Source organism: Anomaloglossus baeobatrachus, chromosome 6 (assembly GCF_048569485.1).
Source record: "Anomaloglossus baeobatrachus isolate aAnoBae1 chromosome 6, aAnoBae1.hap1, whole genome shotgun sequence".
Lineage (NCBI taxonomy): Eukaryota > Metazoa > Chordata > Amphibia > Anura > Aromobatidae > Anomaloglossus > Anomaloglossus baeobatrachus.
In genome coordinates this window covers 246,867,587-246,878,313 of record NC_134358.1, presented here as the reverse complement: position 1 = coordinate 246,878,313, position 10,727 = coordinate 246,867,587, and positions in this window count along the sequence as shown.

Sequence of the window (10,727 nt, the reverse complement as noted above, 5' to 3'; positions counted from 1 at the left end):
ATGTGGTTAGAGGTATGCAAATCACATTGTTGAGCTCACATGACCGGCCACTTATGCTGCCAGCATAGAAGAATCCAAATAGTGTGCAGTGTACACACTGTAAGAATTCAAAAGTCTATAGTCATCTAGAGTGTTTTGCAGGCTTTCATCACAAACCTGGCCAGACCCTTAATTATAAAATTAAGCACGGTAGTATGCCCAATGCTAACAGCATGTAATATACTCACAGTAAGGGTGGAAACACATCTATGCGAGTAAAATCGGTCCGACTGGGCTGAAAAAAACTCGGCTGATTTTAGTTCACGTTAGGTGCGAGTGCATCGCAAGTGCAATGCTATTTCTGAATAAATTAATGATTTTACTAGCGTGTGTAATGCGTGTGTAATGCGTGTGTAATGCGTGTGTAATGCGTATTTTTTACTATGTCATCTGCCATTCAGCGCTGCTACATGGCCGCTGACAGCAGACACAGACAGCCATGTAGCAGAGCTGAATGGCAGATGACAGCAGACACAGACAGAGCCGCACAATCAGAATGAACTCGGGTTAACTTCCCCCGACTTCATTGTCATGCTGCGGCTCTGTTTGTGCCACGTCCTGATTAGCGGTCACCAGTGAAGGGCTCACCGGTGACCACTAATCCCCCGAGTGACTGAAGTTAGCAGCCCTCTCTCATACTCACCGATCCCCGGCGCCGCGCTGCACGGCGTTCACACTGCTCCGGCGGCTTTTACTATTTTGAAAAAGCCGGCCGCTCATTAAACAATCTCGTATTCCCTGCTTTCCCCGCCCACAGGCGCCTATGATTGGTTGCAGTGAGACACGCCCCCACGCTGAGTGACAGGTGTCTCACTGCACCCAATCACAGCAGCCGGTGGGCGGGTCTATACTGTGCAGTGAAATAAATAAATAAATAATTAAAAAAAATGGCGTGCGGTCCCCCCCAATTTTAATACCAGCCAGATAAAGCCATACGGCTGAAGGCTGGTATTCTCAGGATGGGGAGCCCCACGTTATGGGGAGCCCCCCAGCCTAACAATATCAGCCAGCAGCCGCCCAGATTTGCCGCATACATTATATGCGACAGTTCTGGGACTGTACCCGGCTCTTCCCGATTTGCCCTGGTGCGTTGGCAAATCGGGGTAATAAGGAGTTAATGGCAGCCCATAGCTGCCACTAAATCCTAGATTAATCATGTCAGGCATCTATGAGACACCCTCCATGATTAATCTGTAAATTACAGTAAATAAACACACACACATGAAAAAATCCTTTATTAGAAATAAAAAACACAAACACATTCCCTCATTACCAATTTAATAAGCCCCAAAAAGCCCTCCATATCCGGCGTACTCCACGGACCTCCAGCGTCGCTTCCAGCATGAAGGTGACAGGAGCTGCAGAAGACACCGCCGCTCCGGTCACCTCCAAGCAGCAACTGAGGTGAGTAGCGCGATCAGCTGAGCTGTCACTGAGGTTAATCGCGGCCACCGCTGGATCCTCCAACAGTGACAGCTCAGCCGATCGCGCTCCTCACCTCAGTTGCTGCTTGGAGGTGACCGAAGCGGCGGTGTCTTCTGCAGCTCCTGTCACCTTCATGCTGGAAGCGACGCTGGAGGTCCGTGGATTACGCCGGACATGGAGGGCTTTTTGGGGCTTATTAAATTGGTAATGAGGGAATGTGTTTGTGTTTTTTATTTCTAATAAAGGATTTTTTCATGTGTGTGTGTTTATTTACTGTAATTTACAGATTAATCATGGAGGGTGTCTCATAGACGCCTGACATGATTAATCTAGGATTTAGTGGCAGCTATGGGCTGCCATTAACTCCTTATTACCCCGATTTGCCAACGCACCAGGGCAAATCGGGAAGAGCCGAGTACAGTCCCAGAACTGTCGCATATAATGTATGCGGCAATTCTGGGCGGCTGCTGGCTGATATTGTTAGGCTGGGGGGCTCCCCATAACGTGGAGCTCCCCATCCTGAGAATACCAGCCTTCAGCCGTATGGCTTTATCTGGCTGGTATTAAAATTGGGGGGGACCGCACGCCATTTTTTAAAATTATTTATTTATTTATTTCACTGCACAGTACAGACCTGCCCACCGGCTGCTGTGATTGGGTGCAGTGAGACACCTGTCACTCAGCGTGGGGGGGTGTCTCACTGCAACCAATCATAGGCGCCTGTGGGCGGGGAAAGCAGGGAATACGAGATTGTTTAATGAGCGGCCGGCTTTTTCAAAATAGTAAAAGCCGCCGGAGCAGTGTGAATGCCGTGCAGCGCGGCGCCGGGGATCGGTGAGTATGAGAGAGGGCTGCTAACTTCAGTCACTCGGGGGATTAGTAGTCACCGGTGAGCCCTTCACTGGTGACCGCTAATCAGGACGCGGCACAGACAGAGCCGCAGCATGACAATGAAGTCGGGTTAAGTTCACACGAGTTCATTCTGATTGTGCGGCTCTGTCTGTGTCTGCTGTCATCTGCCATTCAGCTCTGCTACATGGCTGTCTGTGTCTGCTGTCAGCGGCCATGTAGCAGCGCTGAATGGCAGATGACATAGTAAAAAATATGCATTACACACGCATTACACACGCATTACACACGCTAGTAAAATCATTAATTTATTCAGAAATAGCATCGCACTTGCGTTGCACTCGCACCTAACGTGAACTAAAATCAGCCGAGTTTTTTTCAGCCCAGTCGGACCGATTTTACTCGCATAGATGTGTTTCCACCCTAAGGATTCAGCTTCGCTTGCTGGTTGTCAGTTACCACATGACCACAAATTTGCGATTTGCGATGAAGCAGGGACTGTAGTTTTCCACTGAATATTGAGATAATTATGAAGTGCAGTTTATTGGCATGTGACTGTAAGTGTGCAAATCGCATATAAATGAGTGGTCACATGATTACTACTTAAACCGCATGTGGTGGGTGTGGCACCCCAGTGGACAGTAACATTGCCCTCCTTACTGGGGGTGATGCTATGCCTGGAAGCAAGGGGGGTTTCCCATTCTAGGTACACCAGCACTCAACACCTACTCCGGACTAGAGATGAGCGAACCGGTCGCGGTTCGGCTCGAGGTCGGTTCGCCGAGCCGAGGTCCCGTTCGAGTTCGGTTCGTCGAACGTTCGACGAACCGAACTCGAACCAATAGGCTATAATGGGAGGCAATCACAAACACATAAAAATGCATTATAAATGTACACATACAGTTAATAAACATTGCCATAACACTTACCGGTCCCCGCGATCCCTCCAGCACTCTGTCTCCTGCCGCTATTCCATCCGATGATCGCTGAATCCTCCCGGTGACCGGCACTGCCAGCAGAGATGCCTCCAAGCAGCAACTGAGGTGAGTAGCGCGATCAGCTGAGCTGTCACTGAGGTTAATCGCGGCCACCGCTGGATCCTCCAACAGTGACAGCTCAGCCGATCGCGCTCCTCACCTCAGTTGCTGCTTGGAGGTGACCGAAGCGGCGGTGTCTTCTGCAGCTCCTGTCACCTTCATGCTGGAAGCGACGCTGGAGGTCCGTGGATTACGCCGGACATGGAGGGCTTTTTGGGGCTTATTAAATTGGTAATGAGGGAATGTGTTTGTGTTTTTTATTTCTAATAAAGGATTTTTTCATGTGTGTGTGTTTATTTACTGTAATTTACAGATTAATCATGGAGGGTGTCTCATAGACGCCTGACATGATTAATCTAGGATTTAGTGGCAGCTATGGGCTGCCATTAACTCCTTATTACCCCGATTTGCCAACGCACCAGGGCAAATCGGGAAGAGCCGAGTACAGTCCCAGAACTGTCGCATATAATGTATGCGGCAATTCTGGGCGGCTGCTGGCTGATATTGTTAGGCTGGGGGGCTCCCCATAACGTGGAGCTCCCCATCCTGAGAATACCAGCCTTCAGCCGTATGGCTTTATCTGGCTGGTATTAAAATTGGGGGGGACCGCACGCCATTTTTTAAAATTATTTATTTATTTATTTCACTGCACAGTACAGACCCGCCCACCGGCTGCTGTGATTGGGTGCAGTGAGACACCTGTCACTCAGCGTGGGGGGGTGTCTCACTGCAACCAATCATAGGCGCCTGTGGGCGGGGAAAGCAGGGAATACGAGATTGTTTAATGAGCGGCCGGCTTTTTCAAAATAGTAAAAGCCGCCGGAGCAGTGTGAATGCCGTGCAGCGCGGCGCCGGGGATCGGTGAGTATGAGAGAGGGCTGCTAACTTCAGTCACTCGGGGGATTAGTAGTCACCGGTGAGCCCTTCACTGGTGACCGCTAATCAGGACGCGGCACAGACAGAGCCGCAGCATGACAATGAAGTCGGGTTAAGTTCACACGAGTTCATTCTGATTGTGCGGCTCTGTCTGTGTCTGCTGTCATCTGCCATTCAGCTCTGCTACATGGCTGTCTGTGTCTGCTGTCAGCGGCCATGTAGCAGCGCTGAATGGCAGATGACATAGTAAAAAATATGCATTACACACGCATTACACACGCATTACACACGCTAGTAAAATCATTAATTTATTCAGAAATAGCATCGCACTTGCGTTGCACTCGCACCTAACGTGAACTAAAATCAGCCGAGTTTTTTTCAGCCCAGTCGGACCGATTTTACTCGCATAGATGTGTTTCCACCCTAAGGATTCAGCTTCGCTTGCTGGTTGTCAGTTACCACATGACCACAAATTTGCGATTTGCGATGAAGCAGGGACTGTAGTTTTCCACTGAATATTGAGATAATTATGAAGTGCAGTTTATTGGCATGTGACTGTAAGTGTGCAAATCGCATATAAATGAGTGGTCACATGATTACTACTTAAACCGCATGTGGTGGGTGTGGCACCCCAGTGGACAGTAACATTGCCCTCCTTACTGGGGGTGATGCTATGCCTGGAAGCAAGGGGGGTTTCCCATTCTAGGTACACCAGCACTCAACACCTACTCCGGACTAGAGATGAGCGAACCGGTCGCGGTTCGGCTCGAGGTCGGTTCGCCGAGCCGAGGTCCCGTTCGAGTTCGGTTCGTCGAACGTTCGACGAACCGAACTCGAACCAATAGGCTATAATGGGAGGCAATCACAAACACATAAAAATGCATTATAAATGTACACATACAGTTAATAAACATTGCCATAACACTTACCGGTCCCCGCGATCCCTCCAGCACTCTGTCTCCTGCCGCTATTCCATCCGATGATCGCTGAATCCTCCCGGTGACCGGCACTGCCAGCAGAGATGCAGGACCTATCGTGACGTCAAAATAGCCATGTGACCAGTCACGTGGCTATTATCTCATTGGCTACAGACTTGTCACATGACTATGACGCGTCATGTAGGACCTGCGAGTGCATCTCTCCAGTACACGGTGCACATTTGTGTATCGCCGTGTACCGGCGACATGCTCTAGCACACGGTCGACTCCCCGTTCCGTTAGGGACTGGCTGACACAGCCGGTCATTAACGGAGATCACCGTTGCCATAGCAACGCAGTTAGCGGTGACGTCACCGCTAACCGCGGCTCCGGTAGCACCGTTGCTATGGTAACGCGTCTGTCAGCGTTACCGCTGTTACCGCTAGCAGCACTGATCACTCACGGAGTGAAGGCTGCACGCTGCTTCTCGTGCAGCTTTCACGGAGTGAATGCTCCACGGGAAGCAGCGTCTTCCCCCATGCAGCAGTGATGTAGCAGAGCTGCATTTGTTGAACGAGAAAGACAAAAGACCATGGATCATGGAGGGCTGACAGGGGGTAATAAAGATGGAGTCTCTAATGTGTCTGTGTATTTATTTCTATTAAAGTATTTTTTCTCTGTGTGGTGTCTTTTTTTTAACCCTTTATTGGAGATTCTTAATGGCCGGGTCAAACGTGCCTGACATTAAGAATCTCTGGCTTAATACTGGCTAGTAAAACAAAGCCAGTAATAACTCATGATTACCCAACAAGCCACCCGGCTCCAGGGCTGTTGGAAGAGTTGGATACAGCGCCAGATGATGGCGCTTCTATGAGAGCGCCATTTTCTGGGACGGCTGCGGACTGCAATTCGCAGCAGAGGCGCCCAGAAACCTCGGGCTAACCTGTGCTGCGGATTCCAATCCCCAGCTGCCTAGTTGTACCTGGCTGGACACAAAAATGGGGCGAAGCCCACGTCATTTGTTTTTTAATTATTTCATGAAATAAGTGAAATAATTAAAAAAAACGGGCTTCCCTATATTTTTGGTTCCCAGCCGGGTACAAATAGGCAACTGGGGGTTGGAGGCAGCCCGTGGCTGCCTGCTGCACCTGGCTAGCATACAAAAATATGGCGAAGTCCACGTCATTTTTTTGGTGGGCAAAAAACGTCTGTATACAGTCCTGGATGGAGTATGCTGAGCCTTGTAGTTCTGCAGCTGCTGTCTGCTCTTCTCCATACAGACAGACAGCAGCTGCAGAACTACAAGGCTCAGCATACTCCATCCAGGACTGTATGCAGAAGTTTTTTGACCCCTGAAAAAATTATGTGGGCTTCGCCATATTTTTGTATGCTAGCCAGGTACAGCAGGCAGTTACGGCTGCCCCCAACCCCCAGTTGCCTATTTGTACTCGGCTGGGAACCAAAAATAAAGGGAAGCCCTTTTTTTATTATGTCATGAATTTCATGAAATAATTAGAAAACAAAATGACGTAGGCTTCGCCCCATTTTTGTGTCCAGCCAGGTACAACTAGGCAGCTGGGGATTGGAATCTGCAGCACAGGTTGGCCTGAGCTTTCTGGGCCCCACTGCTGCGAATTGCAGTCTGCAGCCGCCTCAAAAAATGGCATTTTCATAGAAGCGCCATCTTCTGGCGCTGTATCCAACTCTTCCAGCACCTGCCTGCTATACCTGGCTAGCATACAAAAATATGGCGAAGCTCACGTCCTTTTTTTGTAGTTTTTTGGCAAAAAAAATAAAAAATGCTTCCCTGGATTTTCCATTGCCAGTGAAGGTAACACCAAGCAGTGGGGGTTAGCAGCCAGTAGCTGCTTGGATTACCCTTAGCTAGCAATACAAAAAATGCAGCGGGAGCCCATATATATTTTTTTTAATTATTTTTTTAAATAACTAAAAACAAAATGGGCTTCCCTGTATTTTGATTGCTGGACATCACAGTGCTGTAAAAATAAATCTTTAAAAAAATGACGTAGCGCTCCACGGTATTTTTGATTCTCAGCGCAGATAAAGCAGACAGCTATGGGTTGCCACCCCCATCTGCCTGCCGTTACCTTGGTTGGCAATCAAAATACAGGGAAGCCCATTAATTTTTTCTATTTAAAAAATAGTTAAAAAAAAAAATGACGTTGGGTCCCCCCATTTTTGATAGCCAGCTAGGGTAAAGCAGACGGCTGTAGCCTGAAAACCACAGCTGGCAGCTTTACCGTGGTTGGGGATCCAATGTGGAGGTCCCCTCAGGCTCTTTTTTATAATTATTTTATAAATATTAATAATTACACAATAAAAGTAGGGTCCCCCCCAAATTGGATCACCAGCCAAGGTAAAGCGGACAGCTGTGGTCTGGTATTCTCAGGGTGGGAAGGTCCATAGTTATTGGGCCTTCACAGCCTAAAAATAGCAGGCCGCAGGCACCCCAGACGTGGCGCATCCACTAGATACCCAACATCATAAACTGTCAGTACTAACAAAAAAAAAAAAATCGACAAAAGAAATTTATTTGAAAAAACAGTCCCCAAAACATTTCCTCTTTCACCAATTTATTGTAAGAAAAAAAATAAAGGGGTCCCACGACGACTCTGGACCGTCTAGAACAGGGTTCTCAAACACGTGGCCCCCGGGCCGCATGCGGCCCTCCTGTCTGATTTATACGGCCCGCAGACTCAGTGCAGAACACTTGATATTTTCCCTCCACTGCATCCAGTCATTTAGCGGTCACCAGCCGCATTTTCACATTGCAGCCGCGGCCAGCCGCACTTCCGCATTGGAGACGCCGCCAGGGAGAAGCAATCAAAGGCGGCGTTCAATCAGATGTCAGGGCGAACCAATCGACGGCGGCGTTCACAACTCGAGCTCAGCAATGCGACCCGAGCAGCGCTGACGTCAGCTGCTTTGCCGGCGGGTGCAGCGGAAGGAACAAGAGCATAGGGCACGTTAGAATGTTTGTGATGTCTGTGTTTGTGTGCGCGTGTGTGTGTATGATGATGGCTGTGTGTGTGTGGATGATGATGATGACTGTGTATGTGTGTGTGTGTGTATGTATGATGATGGCTGTGTGTGTGGATGATGATGACTGTGTGTCTGTCTGTGTGTGTATGATGTTGGCTGTATGTGTGTGTATGATGATGGCTGTGTGTGTAGTGTGTGTATGATGATGGCTGTGTGTGTGTGTGTGTGTGTGTATGATGATGGCTGTGTGTGTATGTGTGTGTGTATGATGATGGCTGTGTGTGTGTGTGTGTGTGTGTGTGTATATGATGATGGCTGTGTGTGTGGATAATGATGATGACTGTAAGTATGTGTGTCTGTGTGTGTTGTTTGTGTTTATGATGATGGCTGTGTGTGTGTGGATGATGATGATGACTGTGTGTGTGTATATGTGTGTATGATGATGGCTGTGTGTGTGGATGATGATGACTGTGTGTGTGTGTGTGTGTGTCTGTCTGTGTATGATGGCTGTGTGTGTATGATGATGGCTGTGTGTGTGTATGATGATGGCTGTGTGTGTGTGTGTGTGTGTGTGTGTATGATGATGGCTGTGTGTGTGTGTGTGTGTGTGTGTGTATGATGATGGCTGTGTGTGTGTGTATGTTTCTATGATGATGGCTGTGTGTGTGGATGATGATGATGACTGTGTGTGTGTATGTATATGTATGTATGATGATGGCTGTGTGTGTGTATGATGATGGCTGTGTGTGTGTGTATGATGATGGCTGTGTGTGTGTGTGTATGATGATGGCTGTGTGTGTATGATGATGGCTGTGTGTATGTGTGTGTGTGTTTATGATGATGGTTGTGTGTGTGTGTGTGTGTGTGTATGATGATGGCTGTGTGTGTGCGTGTGTGTGTATGATGATGATGGCTGTGTGTGTGTGTGTATGATGATGGCTGTGTGTATGTGTGTGTGTATGTGTGTGTGTGTGTGTATGATGATGGCTGTGTGTGTATGTGTGTATGATGATGGCTGTGTGTGTGTGTGTATGATGATGGCTGTGTGTGTGTATGTGTGTGTGTATGATGATGGCTGTGTGTGTGTGTGTGTGTGTGTGTGTGTTTGTGTGTGTGTGTGTGTATGTGTGTATGATGATAGCTGTGTGTGTATGATGATGGCTGTGTGTGTGTATGTATGTGTGTATGATGATGGCTGTGTGTTTGTGTGTATGATGATGGCTGTGTGTGTGTATGTGTGTGTATGATGATGGCTGTGTGTGTGTGTGTGTGTGTGTGTGTGTGTGTGTGTATGTGTGTATGATGATGGCTGTGTGTGTGGATGATGATGGTGACTGTGAGTATGTGTGTCTGTGTGTGTTGGGTGTGTGTGTATGATGATGGCTGTGTGTGTGTGTGTGTGTGTGGATGATGATGACTGTGTGTGTAGGTGTGTGTGTGTGGATGATGATGGCTGTGTGTGGATGATGATGGCTGTGTGTGTGTGTGTGTATGATGATGACTGTGTGTGTGTGTATGATGATGGCTGTGTGTGTGTGTGGATGATGATGATGATTGTGTGTGTGGATGATGATGACTGTGTGTGTATGATGATGGCTGTGTGTGTGTGGATGATGATGATGATGGCTGTATGTGTGTGTGGATGATGATGATTGTGTGTGTGGATGATGATGGCTGTGTGTGTGGATGATGATGATGGCTGTGTGTGTTGATGGTGATGATGATGGCTGTATGTGTGTGTGGATGATGATTGTATATTTTGTGTGGATGATGATGATGGCTGTGTGTGTGTGTGTGGATGATGATGATGGCTGTGTGTTGATGATGATGATGGCTGTGTGTGTATGATGATGATGGTGGCTGTGTGTGTATGATGATGATAAAAATGATTTTGATGATGATGGTGACTGGAAGACCAGAAAATGTTACTTTCGGTCTCAGCCTTCTTGTCGGTCTGGACAGACGCTCATCTGTTCAGCGCGATGAAGCTGAGCTGACATTGACTTTAGACTACGTCAGAGGGAAGCTTTTTTTTTTTCTAAAAAAGATGGAGTCCCTAAATGTGTTTTTTGTTTAATTTCTAATAAAAATATTTTTCTCTCTGTTGTGTTTTTTTTACTGTTTACTAGAAATTCATGGTGGTCACATCTAATTTGACATGACGCCATGAATTTCGGGTTTACTACCAGCTGAGAATACAAAGCTGGTATTAACCCCATTATTACCCAGTGTGCGACTGCCACCAGGGACGCTGGAAGAGCCAGGTAAAGCACCTGGAAATGGCGCTGTGATGAATGCGCCATTTCCAGGGGCGGTTGTGGGCTGCGATTTTCAGCGTGGGGGGCCCAAAATGCTTAGGCCTTACCACGCTGAGAATCCCAGCCCTCAGCTCTCTGGTTTTACCTGACTGGTGATGAAAATATGGCGGGAGCCCACGCATTTTTTTTTTTCATTATTTAATTAAAAAACAATTGGGCTTCCCTGTATTTTGATTGGCAGCTAAGGTAAAGCCAGGCAGCTCGGGGTGGCAGCTCGTTGCTGTCTGCTTTATCTGCGCTGAGAATCAAAAATACCGTGAAGC